Source organism: Notolepis coatsorum (assembly GCF_963971535.1).
Source record: "Notolepis coatsorum genome assembly, chromosome: 7".
NCBI lineage: Eukaryota > Metazoa > Chordata > Actinopteri > Aulopiformes > Paralepididae > Notolepis > Notolepis coatsorum.
Genome location: NC_140171.1, coordinates 60,349,329 through 60,374,005, shown reverse-complemented (window position 1 = coordinate 60,374,005; position 24,677 = coordinate 60,349,329).

The following is a 24,677-nucleotide window of genomic DNA, read 5'->3' as shown; positions in this document are numbered from 1 at the left end:
GTTTATTCCAAGACACCAAGTTTGTTTTGACCATTGATAGTATACACCACAGCAACATACTAGAACAATGCATAATGATCATCATAATCACCTTTTATATCAGTTTTTTATACAAACCACTAGATTAACGGTTTTTAAATGTTTTTATACATTAGCCACTAAGTTAATGCCTATTTGTAAATCCTATTCCTGATAATTATGCACACGATTTGTGGTTTCATCCTGTGCACTCTGACCACACAGAGACAGTGTTCACATGTATTTAATTGGGTTATTACTATGTCTGTATGTACAACCATAGATATTATCATGAAGACACATAGTTACCACTTAAATGTCTGAGTCACGACATGAGCGACTGGAGGTAGGCCAAGATATGTGCACAGCTATAGCTTCTAATGAGTATGTTAATTGGTGTTTGATATCAGAGTTGAGGACCAATCATCGATATAGGTATTTGAGCGGTTAAATCAGACCATTATTAATAAAAGAAAAGGGTGATATCTATTCCCACATCTCTGATATCAAAATAACACAGACCGCAGTCCAGTCAATCATGTCATGAATCACGTATGTAAATATTTCTATTTTAAACTGTTATGCCAACCAACAGACCACATTGGCCAACATTTTCATTTATTTTAATTGTTTTCTATTTCATTCATTATCTGATAACCGATGGATTACATCGATCCCATTCTTTTACCATACCTATTCACTTTTACCTGTTCCAAACAATCCTGGTATATTATACATTAATCTCACCCACATTATAATAGAGAAAAGTGAGTAACTGTGGTATAATATATTGATTCCCCAACTCTCTCATGTAAAGATATTCCCCTCCCCTGTGTCCCCTTACCTGTGTGCCCCTCCCCCACCCAATTGACCTATCAAATGGGACCACATCCCCCCCCTTTTAACTATATAATGCTCCTCCCAACAACCCCCCAGGGTCTTTTACCTGGGTCATTTCAGCTGATCACCTGGGGCGAAGCCCTCAGCCATTCTCTCTATGTACTATACTGTTTGGTTAATAAACCTTGTTATTATCCAAACCTCGGTTGACTGAGAACATTCTTCTTCAGGATATCCACGAATATCCCACACTATGCTTAGTGACATATGAGTAAAGAATGATTCTTTTCTCAGCCTGTAATGACAATGAACAGTGTGTTCACATATTAACAGGTTTACCTGTTTAACTGGCCGTATTAAGGGTAAAGTAGGAGGGTTGTGTTTCCCCCCGGTTCCCTGGGGACTTCTTCATCCTCCTCTCAGCCATATTGTTACACTATATTGTGTCACTGTGTGGTAGGGATACGATGTAACCCTTAGCTTGATTGCTGAGGTTGTGCTGAAACTGCTTGAGGAACTTTATTTTCCTAAAAGAAAAGATTGTTTGGTCGCTTTTCGTGTGTGCTTAGCAAGGCCTGTGGCCGATACTAATCGAGAATTATGTATTCTCTCATTATGAAAAATGGTGTTCCTCTGTGTTTTTGCCATTTTTTGTAGGTGATAATGGGTTGTGTGTGTTGTGTGACCTACAGATGAAGCTTTTAGTATTCCAGGGCGCTTTGCCGCGACGTGAGCACGGTTATATCACGTCGTGGAAATGAATTAGGAACCCAGGCTGCTGTTCTATTTTATGCCGCCAGGAGGCGCAAAGTCATTAGACGGACGCTACAACGTCCTACACAGTATACTGTATAACGAACTGTATGTTTTGTTGTCTAAAATAAATACCATACCATGTCTAAAGCAATGTTGCTGAATAAAATAATTAACCAGTTAAAACCTGTCGAATGGAGCAGTCAATGTGTATATTTTGTGTAGATAGCTAGGTGGGCTCTATTTATAATGATATATTTTGTCTAGTACCGTGGTTTAGTGGTTTATCCCCATTCCTTTCAAGCCGACGCCCGGGGTTTGATTCCCAGCCTGTCAAATATTTATATTTTTTTTTTATTATTTATAAAATGAAATTGCCCGCAACGATGTGTGCATAATACAATAGTAATAATATATAATAAGAATCCAACCAATAGAGCGACATTGTGCAATAAACAAGTAAACAAAGTAGGGCATATCGGCATTTGTACATGAGTTATTCTGAGTCAACTTATTGTCTGTTGTTGCTACGCAACTTCACTTGACTTGAAAAGACTTGATACCTCCCCCCATGCCCAACGATTAAAAATTAACGTTATTAAATGTATATATATTAATTCATTTTGCGCGAATCCACACTTCATTTCCCAGACCCACTCTGTTTTGAAACAACCAATCACGTTGCGCGATAGCACGAGCGATCCACAGTCAGTAATAATGTTACAGCTGAGTTCACGGCGAAATGTAAAATGCTACCCAGATTGTTGCGTTTCGTTATAAAAACTATGCGGTGATAAACAAAAAACGAATCGCAGTATGCAAAACCTGCGGTTCGAGGATCACAGATGAAGATGCGCAACGTCCAACTTCGTTCGACACTTGAACTAAGCTGCACAAATATCGGTAAGTGAATGAACGAATGAATGAAAACTTTATTAACAGATTGCAGAATGGGTACAATACAGTACAGCTCAATATACACAATTGTTAAGGGGATGCAGACCAGAGAAAGACTTTCGTCTTGTTTACATCAGGGTCCCCCATAGTAACTTGGCTTGCTACAGTAGAGTTAAATCAATGAGCCAGTGTGCTAACGTTATCATATACTCTCTTTTTTAGACTCTTTTTGTATCACAAACAGTACTGTATTTGTAAATCTGGTATGTCATAAATGTATAGATGTAGCAGTACTGTATCTGTATGTCATGTATGTCATGTTATGATGAATTGAAAATGGGGGACCCTGATGTAAACAAGACGAAAGTCTTTCTCTGGTCTCTTCGCTGGACTGAGACGTGACGTGATTTTAATTATAATATGCATGATGTTTTGTTTTGTACAGGCAATAATGAAGAAGTTCCCTGGAAGGAAGGATGTCTCTTTCAGGAAGGGTCCATCTGGACATCTACGGCAGGACCCCGCTGAGGAAGCAAGGGGATCAAAGATCTTCTCCTCTTCTCTTCCTCCTCTGCACCAGCCCAGCCTGCCTCCACTGCACCGCTACCTGCAGCCTCCTCTGAACAAGCCCTCATGAAGCTACAATGTGAGAGCAGAGTATTTAGCTTCATTATGATAAACAGCAACCTAATTATCTGCACCTCTACCTGCAGCACGTCTACCTGCAGCCTCCTCTGAACAAGCCCTCATGAAGCTACAATGTGAGAGCAGAGTATTTAGCTTCATTATGATAAACAGCAACCTAATTATCTGCACCTCTACCTGCAGCACGTCTACCTGCAGCCTCCTCTGAACAAGCCCCCATGAAGCTACAATGTGAGAGCAGAGTATTTAGCTTCATTATGATAATTCATTTTTTTTGATAAACAGCAACCTAATTATATACTTCAGGCTAAGTTTTGCCAATAATATTACTCAGCTCAATGAGCTTAGTACAGCTCAATACATACAATTGTTAAGGGGGTGCAGACCTGAGAAATACTTTCGTCTTGTTTACATCAGGGTCCCCCAACAATTAGCATTTCAATGGTGTGTGTGGGGGGTTGCCAATCCAATGTCACACCTACTGCAGGCTAGTCTTTCTCTGCTCTGCATGCCCTTAAACATTTTGTGTGTATTGAGCCATACTGTATTGTACCCATTCTGCAAACAGTTAAATAAAGTTTTCATTAATTCATTCTGTCCATCTGTCTCTCTCACTTGTTTAATCTTTCACTGCAACACTGGTTCTCTCGCAAAACCCCAAATGTTACAATGCCCGCTACGATTGTGCAATAAAACAATAGTTTCGTTTGAGTTTACTCAGTTTATTTGATCAGGGACAGTGCATATCAATCAACAGTTATACATTTATAAATGAATACAATTACAGAAGAAAAAACATTATTATCAAACCAGATTGGAGGAGTGTAAAGGGGATAGTAAGAGACTATGGAAAACATTGAATGAACCATTTGACATTGCAACTCATTTCAACAATTACTTTGTTTCCAAGGTAAACACAATTATAAATCAAATGTTGCCAATGAGTGGTAAGCTGTCAGACTCTGTAATTAAAAAACATATAATGTATGACAAGAAATGCAGATTTAAATTTAAATGCACAAGTCCAAATGATATTGAAAAGCTCCTCCTATCACTTAAACCAGATAAACCTTGCGGTGTTGATAATCTGAATGGAACACTGCTACAAATCTCTGCAAAATGTGTGGCTAAGCCACTATCACATATATTTAATTTATGTTTTGAATCGAGGGTCTTTCCTCAGCCTTGGAAAACGAGTGAAAAACCAGTAATAGGTAAGTTATTGGAAGGAATTGTGTTCAAGCAGTTTCAAAAGTATTTCAACGAAAACAACATTAATTCTGATTTCCAGCATGCATACAAAGTAGGATACTCTACAGGAACTGCTTTAACATCTCTTACAGATAGCTGGCTACAACTGATCGATAGGAAGTTAGTTGTGGGTACAGTGCTCTTGAATTTCAGTGCAGCTTTCGACATCATAGATCATGGCCTATTATTATTGAAATTACACACATATGGGCTTGAAGACACTGCCATGGAATGGATGAGAAGCTACTTGTCTAATAGACAACAATGTGTTGTATTTAATGGTTCCATGTCAAATATGGTAACACTCCAGTGTGTTATTCCCCAAGGAAGTTGTAAAGGAACCCCTCCTTTACTCTATATTTGTAAATAATAATAATAATCTTCATTTATATAGCAATGTATAGAGCCATAACATACTGGAATAGGATCCCATTACATATTATACGGACGGAAAACAAGGACAATCACAACAAGTTCTTTTCTTAAAGTGCGTTTGTGTATGTGCGAGTGCAGAATGTTATCGCCCTATTTCCAGATTGTCTGTAATGGCCAAAGTCTTTGAATCTCTTGTAAACAAACTGAAAAAGTTTCTAGCTGACCATAATATTCTTAACGAGTTTCAGTCAGGCTTCAGATCCATAGTACTTCAGTGACTATGCTAGTCTCAAATGACATAATTGAAGCACTAGACAAGAAAAAACTGTGCAGCATTGTTTGTTGATCCGTCTAAAGCGTTTGACTCTGTGGATCACGCATTATTGCTGATGTGATTATGCTTCTTGCGACTGCACAAATGGCCTTCTGTATTTGTATTTGATTTGTATGTTTTTTGTTTAATGCCCTTGTTTTTATGTTGAAACTTGTTGTGTGCCGTGTTGGTCAGGACTCCCTGGAAGAAGATATATTGTATCTCAATGGGACATTCCTGGATAAATAAAGGATATAAAAAAAAAAATAGAAAAGAAAATAGCTGACACTTTTATCCAAAGCGACTTACAAGTTCTGTTCGACAACTTGTAACTTCTCAGTTACAGTGGGTGACAATATTGTCACAAGGAAAGATGAAATTACCTACCTGGGTTCCATCCTAGAGGCTAATCTCTCCTGTGACAAAATGGCATCCAATGTAATAAAAAAAGTCAACCAACGAACTCGATTCTTGTACCGGATCTCCTCTCTGGTAAACAAGAATACCCTGAAGACTCTGGCAGGAGCACTCATTCAGGGGTACTACGACTATGCTTGCACCTCATGGTACCAAAGCACCTCAAAGGCGCTAAAAACAAAATTACAAACATCTCAAAACAAACTGGTCAGACTACTGCTTGACCTTACTCCTAGAACCCACCTCACCCCTGCCCACTTTGACAACCTAGGATGGCTTAGAGTAGACGACAGAGTACAGCAACTTGCAATGGGCCTGGTCTACAAGATACACTACACGACCAAGGTACCTAAATACTCTGCTCTCACATTGTAGCTTCATGAGGGCTTGTTCAGAGGAGGCTGCAGGTAGACGTGCTGCAGGTAGAGGTGCAGATAATTAGGTTGCTGTTTATCATAATGAAGCTAAATACTCTGCTCTCACATTGTAGCTTCATGAGGGCTTGTTCAGAGGAGGCTGCAGGTAGACGTGCTGCAGGTAGAGGTGCAGATAATTAGGTTGCTGTTTATCATAATGAAGCTAAATACTCTGCTCTCACATTGTAGCTTCATGAGGGCTTGTTCAGAGGAGGCTGCAGGTAGCGGTGCAGTGGAGGCAGGCTGGGCTGGTGCAGAGGAGGAAGAGAAGAGGAGAAGATCTTTGATCCCCTTGCTTCCTCAGCGGGGTCCTGCCGTAGATGTCCAGATGGACCCTTCCTGAAAGAGACATCCTTCCTTCCAGGGAACTTCTTCATTATTGCCTGTACAAAACAAAACATCATGCATATTATAATTAAAATCACGTCACGTCTCAGTCCAGCGAAGAGACCAGAGAAAGACTTTCGTCTTGTTTACATCAGGGTCCCCCATTTTCAATTCATCATAACATGACATACATGACATACAGATACAGTACTGCTACATCTATACATTTATGACATACCAGATTTACAAATACAGTACTGTTTGTGATACAAAAAGAGTCTAACAAAGAGAGTATATGATAACGTTAGCACACTGGCTCATTGATTTAACTCTACTGTAGCAAGCCAAGTTACTATGGGGGACCCTGATGTAAACAAGACGAAAGTCTTTCTCTGGTCTGCATCCCCTTAACAATTGTGTATATTGAGCTGTACTGTATTGTACCCATTCTGCAATCTGTTAATAAAGTTTTCATTCATTCGTTCATTCACTTACCGATATTTGTGCAGCTTAGTTCAAGTGTCGAACGAAGTTGGACGTTGCGCATCTTCATCTGTGATCCTCGAACCGCAGGTTTTGCATACTGCGATTCGTTTTTTGTTTATCACCGCATAGTTTTTATAAAGAAACGCAACAATCTGGGTAGCATTTTACATTTCGCCGTGAACTCAGCTATAACATTATTACTGACTGTGGATCGCTCGTGCTATCGCGCAACGTGATTGGTTGTTTCAAAACAAAGTGGGTCTGGGAAATGAAGTGTGGATTCGCGCAAAATGAATTAATATATATACATTTAATAACGTTAATTTTTAATCGTTGGGCATGGGGGGAGGTATCAAGTCTTTTCAAGTCAAGTGAAGTTGCGTAGCAACAACAGACAATAAGTTGACTCAGAATAACTCATGTACAAATGCCGATATGCCCTACTTTGTTTACTTGTTTATTGCACAATGTCGCTCTATTGGTTGGATTCTTATTATATATTATTATTATTGTATTATGCACACATCGTTGCGGGCAATTTCATTTTATAAATAATAAAAAAAAAATATAAATATTTGACAGGCTGGGAATCAAACCCCGGGCGTCGGCTTGAAAGGAATGGGGATAAACCACTAAACCACGGTACTAGACAAAATATATCATTATAAATAGAGCCCACCTGGCACCTCCACTGCTAATTCGACAGGTCTTAACGGTTTAATTATTTTATTCAGCAACATTGCATACACAAACTTATTGTTACCAAGAAGCATTACACTAACGCTTTCTTTTGATGAAATTAATGGAAAAGAGAGCCGTACGTCGGCCATCTAATGAAGTTAGATTTGACACGTTTTAATATATACACTTTGACTGCTGAATTGACACGTTTAACTTATTCATTCTTTAATTCAGCAACATTCATTCATGCAGTCTGTAGACATACTGTAGGACGTTGTAGCATCCTATGAATGAAGTCACCAGCTGTAATGGAATTGAATGGAACTCGAGCTTAGTCCAGCGCGGAGCTCCTCCAATGAATGAACAAAAGCCGGCGCGTCGGGCAGTTGTTACCAGCTGTATGAGAGCGCCCCCGCTGGTCATTGTTAACATTAACCATGCCAAGCGACGTCATAACAGCAGGCAAACAGCTGTTCCTGGACTTTTCCCAGCTGTATCTGTACAACTGGGTTGGGCTGGCCACAGAAGCACATGTGTAAGTTTGGTACCGGGGCTCTTGGAGGGCCCTCTCTATTCTGTGTTTTTTCCTTAGTAAAAATCAGATAGCAGGTTAGCACATGCGCTGTGTGAAGCTGTTAGACGCTTCATGGAGCTGACTATTACTGCGTCATACTCTTTTTGTCATTACATCGTATCATGGGCGTGGGGTCGTAAAGGGGTGAACTGGTAACCTTTCCTCCCCCTTTTTTCTGTTGGTCAGGGGTAAACCCACCTGTCCTTCAAGGTTCCTGTCACGTTGCGGTTCGGCACGTGACAGGGTGAGGGGGGGGGGGGTTTCCTGGTCCCACGCCCTGGAATATTGGGCGTGTGCACCGCAGAAATTCCCCCGCCATAGAGTACGTCACTGTGCGCGTCTCTGTTGGTAGGACTTCCGTGTGCTGTTCAGGTCCATGTTATGGATCTGTTTCGGGGGGTGGTCAGGGCTCCTCCTCACGAAGCTCCTATTCAGGCCTTCTGTGAGTTGGGACTCTCCTTCCATGTGAGGGAGCCTCCTCAGAGTACAGTGCCTCCTCCTCAGATTGTCAAGGTGAGTGGAACCTCAAGAAGGAGTCCTACTCTATTGTGTGTGTATTCGATTCAATTCGATTATTGAGTGTGTATGGGTTCAGTGCCTCCTCCCCGGAGAGCCCTAAAACCAAACTTTTACATGGCTCAAGGTGCAATATATTCTTTTCAATCTGTACTGCTCGCGTGGGAAGTCTCTCTGGGGATTTCCGTCTCCTTCCTATGGGAGGGTGGTGGGATGTAAAAATGTGAAACATTTTTACCCCCGGCTGTGTAGACTGGGATACATGCTGTTGGTGCTTCCATCTTTTCTATTAAAAAGAGTTGGAGTTAGGAAGTATCACACCCCTCTTGTCGTTCCCCTGGGCGCCTTGGGGATTCAATGACAGGTCTAAATAGCCTGTTCATTGATGTGGTTGTGTCCCGACGCACGCATAGTGCTAGCTGGCGGTGTTCTGTAATCAGGCGACTGACACGCCTTGGTTGTTTGGGGTTAAAACGGCGTTTTTATAAAGCAACTGGGATGGAGGTTTTTCCTCTTCCGACGACCTGTCTTGGTTGTCGACGGATTCTCGTTCATATCTGGGGGATGATGACGGAATGGATCTGAACATATCTAGAGGGGTCTCACGCCCTGGGGGTGGGCCACTGGGCGCGGTTCGCCCCGAACATCTGGGTGGCGCCTTCTTTTCATGTTTAAGATCAACACGCATATCTGCCCCTTCTCCTGGAGTAGGCATGTCGGCGTGGTTAGGGCACGGGACTGGTTCTGGTCACGCTGGTCCGGATCAGTTAAACCCGTTGTCCGCCGGGGATGCAGTTCTGCTGTTCTGGTACCCTGAGGGACTTGGGCTTTTTTCAGGGGGAAAAATGCCAGGTCGGTCCGGGTGTCACAGGGTTAAGCGCTATGGAGACCCTGGTTGGGTACATTTTGTACTCAGCACTGTCGTAATGGCTTACGGCCATGCCAACCTGTACACGCTCGATCTCGTCAGATCTCGGCCGCTACACAGGTTGGTCCTGGTTAGTACTTGGTTGGGAGACCGCCTGGGAATACCAAGTACGGTGTGCTTGGGGCTGGTTCTCCATTCTTTTCGCTCCTCTCTCACGCATGGCGAAGAGGGGCCTGTTGGGGTGGTCTTTGACCTCCTCTGGTGACCCTGTGCTTCCCGTATCGCCGGGCCCGGTCCGAAGTAATGTTTCGTCGACCCGTAGGCCTGGGTTAACCCTTTTTTGAAAACTGAAACACTTGTACTGCGGTATAGCCAGTGTATACCCGCAGGTGTGTTTTCGAGTTTTTTCTTGAGGGGTTATAGGAACAACCACCGCATTGGGTAACACCAATGTGGTTGATTCCCTGGTGTGTTGGAGCAGTGTCAACTCCCGGGTTACCCGGTTGAGGGTGCCCCTGCACGTTCATGACGTCTGCCAATCGTGTCAGCCTTCTCTGCCTCAACCCCTCTGGGTGGGTTTTCTTTAAATGGAGGCTTGGTCATGCAACAACGCCAGCATACGCCCCTTCCGCCGGGGCGGCTGTGTTCAGCTGTCCCCTCTGGCGCCTGTCTCGTCCGCAGTCTCCAGGCTCGGGTTAACAGCCTGTTGCCTGGTTTTTCCCCGGTGCGCTGCCTGCTTCCGTTGGTCAACCTTTTTTTGTGTGCTTACGGCCATGCTGACTGCCTGTTCTGCAGGGTCAGTGTGCCAGGCGGTGGACTATTGGGGGGGACAGGGCCCGCTCGGCTGAGGGGCCTTTGTCCGAATACGCTGGCGATGTGGGGGGCGGGGTCACTTAGTGCCCACCTGGTGGGGTCTTGATGCTGGCATCATGGCCTTCTCCGGGCCCCCGTTCCAGGGGGTCCAGTCCCTTTGGTGGGTCTGGGCCTTCCTTCGCGCTCCGCTGCTACGGCCTTGCCACGGGGTTGGGTTTGCCCTTGACCCCCGTGATTCTGGGGGCAGTAACGAGGTTGTTCCCTCCGTTCGTTCCCGGGTGGCATGCGGGTTGTGCGTGTAGTCGTGGGGTCAGGCCACGGTCTGCTCACCCTGTGCGTTGAGTTGCTTGAGTGCCTCTTCGCACGGTCGGGTCCGTCGCCCTCCCGGGAAACCCCCAATAGGGGGGGTGCCCTCCATTAGGGGGGGTCGGGGGGCTCGGCCCTCCCTGTTCTGATGGTTGTGGGGGGCCTTCAGCGGGTGTATTTGTCGGCCGGTGGCTCCGCTCGGCCTCCCTTGTGCATGAGTGACGCCGAGCGGATCCACTATGATACAGAACGATAGGTTATGACTATAACCAAATTCTGTTAATAGTGGTGACGCTCGGCGTCCGACGCCGCTGCAGCCCTTGATCTCACCTTGTGGTGAAAGCTTGGGAAGGAGAAGAGCAGGTGACCACACACCTGCTTATGTAGGTAAGCTGATAGGGGTGTGGTCAGACAAATATTGGGATATAAAGGTACATTGTGGTCTTTATTCAGTGCGCGTGCACATGCGGGGATAGTGCATGAGTGACGCCGAGCGTCACCCCTATTAACAGAACTTGGTTATAGTCATAACCTATCGTTCCCGACCGTAGTCAAGAACCAGAATCGTAACACTCAGTTACAAATTATTATTATTATTGCGTTACTTTCAAGTAATTTTTTTACATAAACAACATACACAAATCTAAACTATTTGAATGTTGCTGTGGGACAAAGTGAGCCTCCAATCAAATGCCCTGTATGTAGATATTATAATTACTATGTTTATATAGTGGATCATACAAATACAAACACAATAGATGTTTTGGAACTTGTTATATGTATTGCCCCTCAACAGGCCACAACTGGGCAACATTAAATTATGCTTGTTAACCTGTTCCACCCCAGGTGAAATCTGCATAAAATGTATACCTAGGTAAATGGAATATTGCTCCACTTCTACAAGGGCTATTTGCATATTCTTGGTATCTAGGGACATCTATGGACCTCAATGAATGTATTCTCAGTGTCAGAAATATTGTGTCTATTACTAGGCTTGCTTAAATTCTGATGAAACAAAGGAAAATATGAATTATGATTTTTCTTTTCATCTTTGACAGTGAATAAAACCATGATAATAATGACCAAACTTAAAAAACTGCCACTGAGCTCATTCAGTACCATTTTGAGATCATGTGTACAAAAGATCTAAGGAAATTAATAAAGGGAAGATGATAAAATTGAAGGTTTTTTATATACAGTACTGAATTCTCCCATCCGGACCAATGCTATTTGAAATATTATTATAGAATATAGAATATATGCTTATACATTACCTTATTATAGCCAATTCGCACATTTATATATATATACATATACTATCTTTCAAATGGCCGAGTTCAATTTGGATATAGTATCACCAGGCATGCATAATAACATATACAGATATTTAATGTAATCGACTGTACTTTTTTATTTCTCCCACAGTGTAACCATTTTGTAACTAATTTCAGATCTAATTATTCCTACATGATTACAATAGTGTGGAGAAACTGACTGCGTTTCAATATTTGTCAAAAACGTTACCTTTTGTAGCTTATTATCGCGAATCATAACATTTATTGATATGATTCATTCAGAACGCTGAACTTTGAAACGCCATAGCGGACCACAGGAAGTGTAGATTGGAGAAATTCCGACGCTGGCATATAGCTGGCGAGGCGCTCTTCAAAATGGCTGCAAAAAAACTACAATTCCCATGGTTCAACATTTCCATTTCCGCTTCCTGGTCAAAAACGTGAGTGAAAAATAAAAACTTAAAATGATATAAACTCACTTTTAACCTATTGCTAAACTATTGCCAACCTAACGTTTTACATTCTACATGTATTTGTGACATAGTAGTGATAATAATACTTGAAAACGTTTGATTTTAAAAACGTTAATTTATTGCATCACTCATAAAAATATTAATATATGATAATAATGTCAAAAAGGGGTCGGTACCGTCCCCGTGGGGTGGAACAGGCACTATACCAAAAATAAATAACAAATATATACTGATTGCAGAATGGGTACAGTACAGTACAGCTCAATACACTCAATTGTTAAGGGGATGCAGATCAGAGAAAGACTTTCGTCTTGTTTACACCAGGGTCCCTCATTTTACGACATAAACAACATACAGATATAAGAATCTAATCTAATCATCTAAACAAATCTAATCATGACATTTAAGACATGCATGACATACAGATATATATATACCTGAAGCACCTGAAGACTGTGCTATTAAACCAGGAAGTGCAGCACTATGTCAGCAGAGTAGAGCCTCCACTACTGCAGTGCCCTGCGCTGCAACACAACTAACACAAGAGTGAACAAAAAACACTCATGGACCCGCGGTCTGTCGTTGACTGCTCGCTTGTGTTGTCGGCGTCGCTGTGTGTCAGACCCACCTCTAACTCTGATTGGCTTCCCAGATAGCAAAAGGTGTTAATTCAATGTTGATTTATGGTCAAAATGCTTGATTTTTGGTTAAGGTCGACGATTGATGGTGAATCACCCATTAACCGATGAAGCAATTGACTAATGTTGAAAACATGTCATTGAATCAATATTGTTTTGTGGTTGCATTTTAATGATTGAAATGCCAATATCTAATAAATGTTGAATCAACGTATGCTGCTCAACGTATGCTGTCGTCATTGTCTCATCACCCAGACTGCACTGCACTTGTGCCCCGCCTCCCAGAATGCACCTGTGCGGCAGCTTCCTGGCAGCTAGCTACCTCATGTCTCTCTGCATAGTTAAGACTGGTGAGTACTGCATGGCAATAATGTCGATTATGTTGTATGTTGTATGTTGTATGTATGCTTTCGATTGCAAACGCCAGTGGAGTAGTGCCGTGTTCGTTTTTACATGGTAGAGAATATTATATTAACCGTTATGCATGCCTGCTAGCTGAAGCTAATTTAGCTAGTAGCGTTAGCAGTTAGCTATAATGTTTCTTGATTTTGGTGTTTAGTGATATCCACCTGTTGCATATAAGAATATAAGAGGCCAGGTATCAACGTTAGCTCCCGGAACGATAGCCAGTTAGTTAGCACCAGCCAGGTATCAACGTTAGCTCCCGGAACGATAGCCAGTTAGCCAGCACCAGCCAGGTGTCAACGTTAGCTCCCGGCTAACTGGCTATCGTTCCGGGAGCTAACGTTGATACCTGGCTGGTGCTAACTAACTGGCTATCGTTCCGGGAGCTAACGTTGATACCTGGCTGGTGCTGGCTAACTGGCTATCGTTCCGGGAGCTAACGTTGATACCTGGCTGGTGCTGGCTAACTGGCTATCGTTCCGGGAGCTAACGTTGATACCTGGCTGGTGCTGGCTAACTGGCTATCGTTCTGAGAGCTAACGTTGATACCTGGCTGGTGCTAACTAACTGGAGCCTGCGCCGGTCTGTCTGTCGAAGACCGAGGGAACCGCATCAGGCTTCAGCTGATTAGTGGTCTTCTGGACAAACCTTCCACCCCCAACAACATAATCCGAGGCAATGAAATGTTCGCTGGAGATCTTCATTCCCTGTCCAACAGGCTGATCGCGCCGCCTGAGTGCAGCTAACAGTAGCTACTGTCTGTAACTGTGATGCATTTTCTGTTGCAGTCCAATGTTCACCAAAACACACACCCACACACTTATAATTTGTTCCTCAACGTTATATAGACAGGTCATGTTTTGTAAACTAACGTTATGTTTAGAATGGAATGAATACATGGGTCGGGAAAGATAGTTAGCTCAAAGCTAATCCGGCCTGTTTAACCACTAGCTTCTGTTAGCTAATGCTGGCTGAGCAAGGAAACTAACAGTAAACGTTTTTACATGAAATACAGCCCAAAAACCCTGCTGACAAACGTTTGCTTATTAAATACATTCTATACTATAATAATACAAACGTTTCATTGCCTCTCTGTGACGACAAAGTTGTTTAAATAAGGGGAGAAAAGTAGCTAAAACCAATGTATTTGGATGGGACAGGAAGTGCCATTGGCAACCGGAAGTCAGCCGGAAATGGCTACTTTGAGATTGTGCAAGTGGAGAATTATACCTTTTTTTGTAGGCTAACGTCAGTAACGTTTCAAAATGTAGCTTATGCTGTATTCTTTAACAGGATACACTGGCACAATCAGTTAGCTTAGCATTGCTGCTACCATTATGCTTGCTTGCTAAAAAGTCATGGTAAACCAACAACATGGCAGGGTGCAGGCATACAGGCCGGGCCTGTCTCTCTCCCTCCCTCCCTCATGTGTTTGTGCTTAAAACAGTGAATGATGACCGCATGTTCTCAGAGCATTTTCAGAGCACTGTTAAACTGTTAAATGGTCATTTTAAAACTAATATAAGAAATTAATGTATAGTGGTATATTTATGAGGGGAAAGCATATTTGCAACAACTTTTATTTTTTATTAACATTTATACAGGTAGGTTATTGATAACTAATTCTGTTATGAGTGTCATATTACAGTGACATTCATACAGTATCCTTTGATTTCACATAATTTAATTATTATTTCACAATAAAATGCTGTAATCAAAATCCTCTGTAATATCACATCAGATTTTGTAATCTCACAATAACATAGCAATATTTCACATTTAATTATTATTTCACAATAATAGTAATCAAAATCGAAAGACCATTTGCATATTATTGGTATCTAGGGACATCTATGGACCTCAGGGAATGTATTCACATTGTCAGAAATATTGTGTCTATTGCTTATTTTTATAACGTGATTTTTTCTGTGGCTTATCTAAATACTAATTTGATGCTATGACTATGTTTATATCGCTATTATGCTTCATCTCCCCTTTAAGCTTAGGCACTCTTTCGAAGTTGGTTAAGGTTAGAGTTTGTCTTAGAGCATGGCGATAGAACGCCAGGTAGTTTGCAGGCTGTTTGGCGTGCCACTGGTCCTGCTAATGTTGAATGAATGAATGAAAACTTTATTTAACAGATTGCAGAAGGGGTACAATACAGTATGGCTCAATACACACAATTGTTAAGGGGATGCAGACCAGAGAAAGACGTTTTTGTCTCGTTTACATCAGGGTCCCCCATTTTCAATTCATAGTGACATTTATGACATACACATGATGACATTTATGGCATAGGGAGGGACATACATGACATACAGATAGTATATAGTTAGACGTTTGGTTATATGCATGGTATTTTCTAATGAACAATATAACAATAATATAATAATGAACTCTCTTGATATTGATCAAAATGTAGAATTATGCAAGTGTTTCACCCTGCACATTGCAATGCAGCACATTAATCAGGACCCTCCCCCCTTTTTTCTTTCTTTTTCCAGAATCACGTACCAGTTTCAAGAAGCCGCACGTTGCAGCAATTGAAGCAAAGACCTGTTCTAGCCAAGTAAATACCACAATTTATGTACCATTACATTGACTATATAGTTAGACGTTTGGTTATATGCATGGTATTTTCTAATGAACAATATAACAATAATATAATAATGGACTCTCTTGATATTGATCAAAATGTAGAATTATGCAAGTGTTTCACGCTGCACATTGCAATGCAGCACATTAATCAGGACCCTCCCCCCTTTTTTCTTTCTTTTTCCAGAATCACGTACCAGTTTCAAGAAGCCGCACGTTGCAGCAATTGAAGCAAAGACATGTTCTAGCCAAGTAAATACCACAATTTATGTACCATTACATTGACTATATAGTTAGACGTTTGGTTATATGCATGGTATTTTCTAATGAACAATATAACAATAATATAATAATGGACTCTCTTGATATTGATCAAAATGTAGAATTATGCAAGTGTTTCACGCTGCACATTGCAATGCAGCACATTAATCAGGACCCTCCCCCCTTTTTTCTTTCTTTTTCCAGAATCACGTACCAGTTTCAAGAAGCCGCACGTTGCAGCAATTGAAGCAAAGACCTGTTCTAGCCAAGTAAATACCACAATTTATGTACCATTACATTGACTATATAGTTAGACGTTTGGTTATATGCATGGTATTTTCTAATGAACAATATAACAATAATATAATAATGGACTCTCTTGATATTGATCAAAATGTAGAATTATGCAAGTGTTTCACCCTGCACATTGCAATGCAGCACATTAATCAGGACCCTCCCCCCTTTTTTCTTTCTTTTTCCAGAATCACGTACCAGTTTCAAGAAGCCGCACGTTGCAGCAATTGAAGCAAAGACCTGTTCTAGCCAAGTAAATACCACAATTTATGTACCATTACATTGACTATATAGTTAGACGTTTGGTTATATGCATGGTATTTTCTAATGAACAATATAACAATAATATAATAATGGACTCTCTTGATATTGATCAAAATGTAGAATTATGCAAGTGTTTCACCCTGCACATTGCAATGCAGCACATTAATCAGGACCCTCCCCCCTTTTTTCTTTCTTTTTCCAGAATCACGTACCAGTTTCAAGAAGCCGCACGTTGCAGCAATTGAAGCAAAGACCTGTTCTAGCCAAGTAAATACCACAATTTATGTACCATTACATTGACTATATAGTTAGACGTTTGGTTATATGTATGGTATTTTCTAATGAACAATATAACAATAATATAATAATGGACTCTCTTGATATTGATCAAAATGTAGAATTATGCAAGCGTTTCACCCTGCACATTGCAATGCAACACATTAATCAGGACCCTCCCCCCTTTTTTCTTTCTTTTTCCAGAATCACATACCAGTTTCAAGAAGCCGCGCGTTGCAGCAATTGAAGCAAAGACCTGTTCTAGCCAAGTAAATAGCACAATTTATGTACCATTACATTGACTATATAGTTAGACGTTTGGTTATATGCATGGTATTTTCTAATGAACAATATAACAATAATATAATAATGAACTCTCTTGATATTGATCAAAATGTAGAATTATGCAAGTGTTTCACCCTGCACATTGCAATGCAGCACATTAATCAGGACCCTCCCCCCTTTTTTCTTTCTTTTTCCAGAATCACGTACCAGTTTCAAGAAGCCGCACGTTGCAGCAATTGAAGCAAAGACCTGTTCTAGCCAAGTAAATACCACAATTTATGTACCATTACATTGACTATATAGTTAGACGTTTGGTTATATGCATGGTATTTTCTAATGAACAATATAACAATAATATAATAATGGACTCTCTTGATATTGATCAAAATGTAGAATTATGCAAGTGTTTCACGCTGCACATTGCAATGCAGCACATTAATCAGGACCCTCCCCCCTTTTTTCTTTCTTTTTCCAGAATCACGTACCAGTTTCAAGAAGCCGCACGTTGCAGCAATTGAAGCAAAGACATGTTCTAGCCAAGTAAATACCACAATTTATGTACCATTACATTGACTATATAGTTAGACGTTTGGTTATATGCATGGTATTTTCTAATGAACAATATAACAATAATATAATAATGGACTCTCTTGATATTGATCAAAATGTAGAATTATGCAAGTGTTTCACGCTGCACATTGCAATGCAGCACATTAATCAGGACCCTCCCCCCTTTTTTCTTTCTTTTTCCAGAATCACGTACCAGTTTCAAGAAGCCGCACGTTGCAGCAATTGAAGCAAAGACCTGTTCTAGCCAAGTAAATACCACAATTTATGTACCATTACATTGACTATATAGTTAGACGTTTGGTTATATGCATGGTATTTTCTAATGAACAATATAACAATAATATAATAATGGACTCTCTTGATATTGATCAAAATGTAGAATTATGCAAGTGTTTCACCCTGCACATTGCAATGCAGCACATTAATCAGGACCCTCCCCCCTTTTTTCTTTCTTTTTCCAGAATCACGTACCAGTTTCAAGAAGCTGCACGTTGCAGCAATTGAAGCAAAGACCTGTTCTAGCCAAGTAAATACCACAATTTATGTACCATTACATTGACTATATAGTTAGACGTTTGGTTATATGCATGGTATTTTCTAATGAACAATATAACAATAATATAATAATGGACTCTCTTGATATTGATCAAAATGTAGAATTATGCAAGTGTTTCACCCTGCACATTGCAATGCAGCACATTAATCAGGACCCTCCCCCCTTTTTTCTTTCTTTTTCCAGAATCACGTACCAGTTTCAAGAAGCCGCACGTTGCAGCAATTGAAGCAAAGACCTGTTCTAGCCAAGTAAATACCACAATTTATGTACCATTACATTGACTATATAGTTAGACGTTTGGTTATATGTATGGTATTTTCTAATGAACAATATAACAATAATATAATAATGGACTCTCTTGATATTGATCAAAATGTAGAATTATGCAAGCGTTTCACCCTGCACATTGCAATGCAACACATTAATCAGGACCCTCCCCCCTTTTTTCTTTCTTTTTCCAGAATCACATACCAGTTTCAAGAAGCCGCGCTTTGCAGCAATTGAAGCAAAGACCTGTTCTAGCCAAGTAAATAGCACAATTTATGTACCATTACATTGACTATATAGTTAGACGTTTGGTTATATGCATGGTATTTTCTAATGAACAATATAACAATAATATAATAATGGACTCTCTTGATATTGATCAAAATGTAGAATTATGCAAGTGTTTCACCCTGCACATTGCAATGCAGCACATTAATCAGGACCCTCCCCCCTTTTTTCTTTCTTTTTCCAGAATCACGTACCAGTTTCAAGAAGCCGCACGTTGCAGCAATTGAAGCAAAGACCTGTTCTAGCCAAGTAAATACCACAATTTATGTACCATTACATTGACTATATAGTTAGACGTTTGGTTATATATATGGTATTTTCTAATGAACAATATAACAATAATATAATAATGGACTCTCTTGATATTGATCAAAATGTAGAATTATGCAAGCGTTTCACCCTGCACATTGCAATGCAACACATCAATCAGGACCCTCCCCCCTTTTTTCTTTCTTTTTCCAGAATCACATACCAGTTTCAAGAAGCCGCGCGTTGCAGCAATTGAAGCAAAGACCTGTTCTAGCCAAGTAAATAGCACAATTTATGTACCATTACATTGACTATATAGTTAGACGTTTGGTTATATGCATGGTATTTTCTAATGAACAATATAACAATAATATAATAATGGACTCTCTTGATATTGATCAAAATGTAGAATTATGCAAGCGTTTCACCCTGCACATTGCAATGCAGCACATTAATAAGGACCCTCCCCCCTTTTTTCTTTCTTTTTCCAGAATCACGTACCAGTTTCAAGAAGCCGCACGTTGCAGCAATTGAAGCAAAGACCTGTTCTAGCCAAGTAAATACCACAATTTATGTACCATTACATTGACTATATAGTTAGACGTTTGGTTATATGCATGGTATTTTCTAATGAACAATATAACAATAATATAATAATGGACTCTCTTGATATTGATCAAAATGTAGAATTATGCAAGCGTTTCACCCTGCACATTGCAATGCAACACATTAATCAGGACCCTCCCCCCTTTTTTCTTTCTTTTTCCAGAATCACGTACCAGTTTCAAAAAGGCGCACGTTGCAGCAATTGAAGCAAATACCTGTTCTAGCCAAGTAAATACCACAATTTATGTACCATTACATTGACTATATAGTTAGACGTTTGGTTATATGTATGGTATTTTCTAATGAACAATATAACAATAATATAATAATGGACTCTCTTGATATTGATCAAAATGTAGAATTATGCAAGCGTTTCACCCTGCACATTGCAATGCAACACATTAATCAGGACCCTCCCCCCTTTTTTCTTTCTTTTTCCAGAATCACGTACCAGTTTCAAGAAGCCGCGCGTTGCAGCAATTGAAGCAAAGACCTGTTCTAGCCAAGTAAATAGCACAATTTATGTACCATTACATTGACTATATAGTTAGACGTTTGGTTATATGCATGGTATTTTCTAATGAACAATATAACAATAATATAATAATGGACTCTCTTGATATTGATCAAAATGTAGAATTATGCAAGCGTTTCACCCTGCACATTGCAATGCAGCACATTAACCAGGACCCTCCCCCCTTTTTTCTTTCTTTTTCCAGAATCACGTACCAGTTTCAAGAAGCCGCACGTTGCAGCAATTGAAGCAAAGACCTGTTCTAGCCAAGTAAATACCACAATTTATGTACCATTACATTGACTACAGCACCTCATCACTATGTCATCTTATTCTCGGGCTAAAAGACGTAGAGTCAACAAATTACTGAGAGAGACAGAGCAGGCTATCCTCACTGATTATAAGTTAATTGTTGCTGCTAATTCAAGGACAAACCATCACTCTTTAGAGAACTACAACACCCCATCTGGTGTTTCACAGCGTAGACAGATGGCCGGCGATGACGGGCAGCTTATGAAAGGCAAGTCTATTGGACATGGTGTAATTCCTTGTGTGATTTGCTGCTTATTTTTATTTCTCACTTAATGATTTTAACTCTTCTTCTGAAGACCTTACCATCCAGAAGATGAATTCAATGCTTGCTGAATTACTTGTCGTGGTGAAGGATTTATCCAGAGATGTGCAGTTCATCAAGACCGAGTTGGCTGAGGGCAACATATCTGGTGGGACCAGGGGACACGGGGTGGCCACCACAACCACTATGCTCCCCTTCCAGCTGCCAATCGCCAGTGAACAAGACTTCAATGAGGCAGAATCATTACTGATGGAGCAATCAGTCCGTCAAAAGATGGTAATTTATTGAACTGCATTCATTTATCAAATGTAGATCGTTTCAGTGTGGTCTTGTTCAGGGGAAAAATGTGTTTAGCACTTTCTAGTTCAAAACGTGTTAGAGCTTGTATATCTGCTATTTATGAAACGTTTTGAAATTGTTCAAATATACCGTTTACATATGGACAGGAGGGTTAATGTGGTTAAACCTAATGACTGGCATGGGCTGGAATATCAGTGCATGCATAAAGTGTGTGTATAAACAAGTTGGTTGCTCTGTGTTCATAAAATAAACGGTATGCTGTTTCTAACGCAGGGCCTTCATTTTCTTCTCTCTGATTTAGATTTCTCGCCTGGCTTTGGTAGGAGGCACCAATTCAGAGAACCTGATCAGACTGATGTTGAAAACTGCTATGACCAACGCCCTGGCCAGTGGGTTCAACTGGGCTGGAAAGAAAGACAAGCGTTGTTCAGAAAGCAAGAAGCCATTCAAGCACACCACACTACAAGCTTGCATGTTTGGTGAGCTTCCTCCCCTGCAAACTACTTCATAGGTTAAGTTTAGGTAGTGAGGTGGTGATGCTGGTGATGCTGGTGATTCAGAATATAATTATGCTGTTGCAAAAACTTAAAAAAAAAGTGTTATGTTGGAATAAAGTGATGAAAGTGCAACCTATAAGAAATGGACAACGTAATTGGTGAGCTTTAGAGGTGCATGGATACACATTGTATTGCCTAGATGGTGTCAGGCTAGGCGATTGCTTAATTCTCTTTCCTGTCCAGTCTAACTGGATGCTGACTGTAGCTTGTTACTGTAGACCTACAGAGTGAGTAATTGAGTGATTAAAAAAAATCGCACTCATGTGAAGTGAGGGGTGCTCTTATCATCGTACATCATCTCACCCACCTCTCTTCCTCACTTTTTTATTTTTGTGTCTATCAGCTGCTGCTCGACAGTTTGACCCCAAGCTGACCGACCAGGACTACAGCGAAACTGTCAAGAAGTGGCTTCATTATGCGCCAGACCGGGAGGGAGGCATCTCAAGGAACCGAAGTGACCCAAACTTAAGTCAAGCGAACCAGAGTCAAACTTAGGGTACCCCAGCACAGCACACACTGTTTCCCTGGTTCATACAGTACAAGGAATTACCCTCATGGACACTGTTCTTCCATGGACGGCATCTACTTGAATGACTTGCTGCTTCAGCCTGTTCTTGGAACCGAAGTGACCCAAACTTAATTGTCAAGCGAACCAGAGTCAAACTTGGGGTACCCCAGCACACTGTTTCCCTGATTCATACAGTACAAGGAATTACCCTCATGGACACTGTTCTTCCATGGACGGCATCTACTTGAATGACTTGCTGCTTCAGCCTGTTCTTGCAGGTTTAATTTTTTTTATTTTTTATTTTAACCTTTATTTACCCAGGGTAGGTTCGCTGAGCACGGCTGCTCTTTTTCAGCTACGCCCTGCTTCACATTCACAGAGTTCCATTCACACCTGGGAGCTGCCCAGGCCTAACAAAATTAATAGTTGGTTTCAGGTTGCCGACCGACCCTGCCGATTTAGGTGCGACCCAATATACTTTATGAGTTTTTAGAAAAAATTATAAAAAAAAAATTATCTGTTTTTTTTTTTTTTTTAATAAAGTTTCATAGAAATCTTATAGTCAAACATTTAGTATTATGGATATTAAACATGCTGGCAGAGTACATGCATCCATGTTGTTGTGAATTATGCAAGTGTTTCACCCTGCACATTGCAATGCAGCACATTAATCAGGACCCTCCCCCCTTTTTTCTTTCTTTTTCCAGAATCACGTACCAGTTTCAAGAAGCCGCACGTTGCAGCAATTGAAGCAAAGACCTGTTCTAGCCAAGTAAATACCACAATTTATGTACCATTACATTGACTATATAGTTAGACGTTTGGTTATATGCATGGTATTTTCTAATGAACAATATAACAATAATATAATAATGGACTCTCTTGATATTGATCAAAATGTAGAATTATGCAAGTGTTTCACGCTGCACATTGCAATGCAGCACATTAATCAGGACCCTCCCCCCTTTTTTCTTTCTTTTTCCAGAATCACGTACCAGTTTCAAGAAGCCGCACGTTGCAGCAATTGAAGCAAAGACATGTTCTAGCCAAGTAAATACCACAATTTATGTACCATTACATTGACTATATAGTTAGACGTTTGGTTATATGCATGGTATTTTCTAATGAACAATATAACAATAATATAATAATGGACTCTCTTGATATTGATCAAAATGTAGAATTATGCAAGTGTTTCACGCTGCACATTGCAATGCAGCACATTAATCAGGACCCTCCCCCCTTTTTTCTTTCTTTTTCCAGAATCACGTACCAGTTTCAAGAAGCCGCACGTTGCAGCAATTGAAGCAAAGACCTGTTCTAGCCAAGTAAATACCACAATTTATGTACCATTACATTGACTATATAGTTAGACGTTTGGTTATATGCATGGTATTTTCTAATGAACAATATAACAATAATATAATAATGGACTCTCTTGATATTGATCAAAATGTAGAATTATGCAAGTGTTTCACCCTGCACATTGCAATGCAGCACATTAATCAGGACCCTCCCCCCTTTTTTCTTTCTTTTTCCAGAATCACGTACCAGTTTCAAGAAGCCGCACGTTGCAGCAATTGAAGCAAAGACCTGTTCTAGCCAAGTAAATACCACAATTTATGTACCATTACATTGACTATATAGTTAGACGTTTGGTTATATGCATGGTATTTTCTAATGAACAATATAACAATAATATAATAATGGACTCTCTTGATATTGATCAAAATGTAGAATTATGCAAGTGTTTCACCCTGCACATTGCAATGCAGCACATTAATCAGGACCCTCCCCCCTTTTTTCTTTCTTTTTCCAGAATCACGTACCAGTTTCAAGAAGCCGCACGTTGCAGCAATTGAAGCAAAGACCTGTTCTAGCCAAGTAAATACCACAATTTATGTACCATTACATTGACTATATAGTTAGACGTTTGGTTATATGTATGGTATTTTCTAATGAACAATATAACAATAATATAATAATGGACTCTCTTGATATTGATCAAAATGTAGAATTATGCAAGCGTTTCACCCTGCACATTGCAATGCAACACATTAATCAGGACCCTCCCCCCTTTTTTCTTTCTTTTTCCAGAATCACATACCAGTTTCAAGAAGCCGCGCGTTGCAGCAATTGAAGCAAAGACCTGTTCTAGCCAAGTAAATAGCACAATTTATGTACCATTACATTGACTATATAGTTAGACGTTTGGTTATATGCATGGTATTTTCTAATGAACAATATAACAATAATATAATAATGAACTCTCTTGATATTGATCAAAATGTAGAATTATGCAAGTGTTTCACCCTGCACATTGCAATGCAGCACATTAATCAGGACCCTCCCCCCTTTTTTCTTTCTTTTTCCAGAATCACGTACCAGTTTCAAGAAGCCGCACGT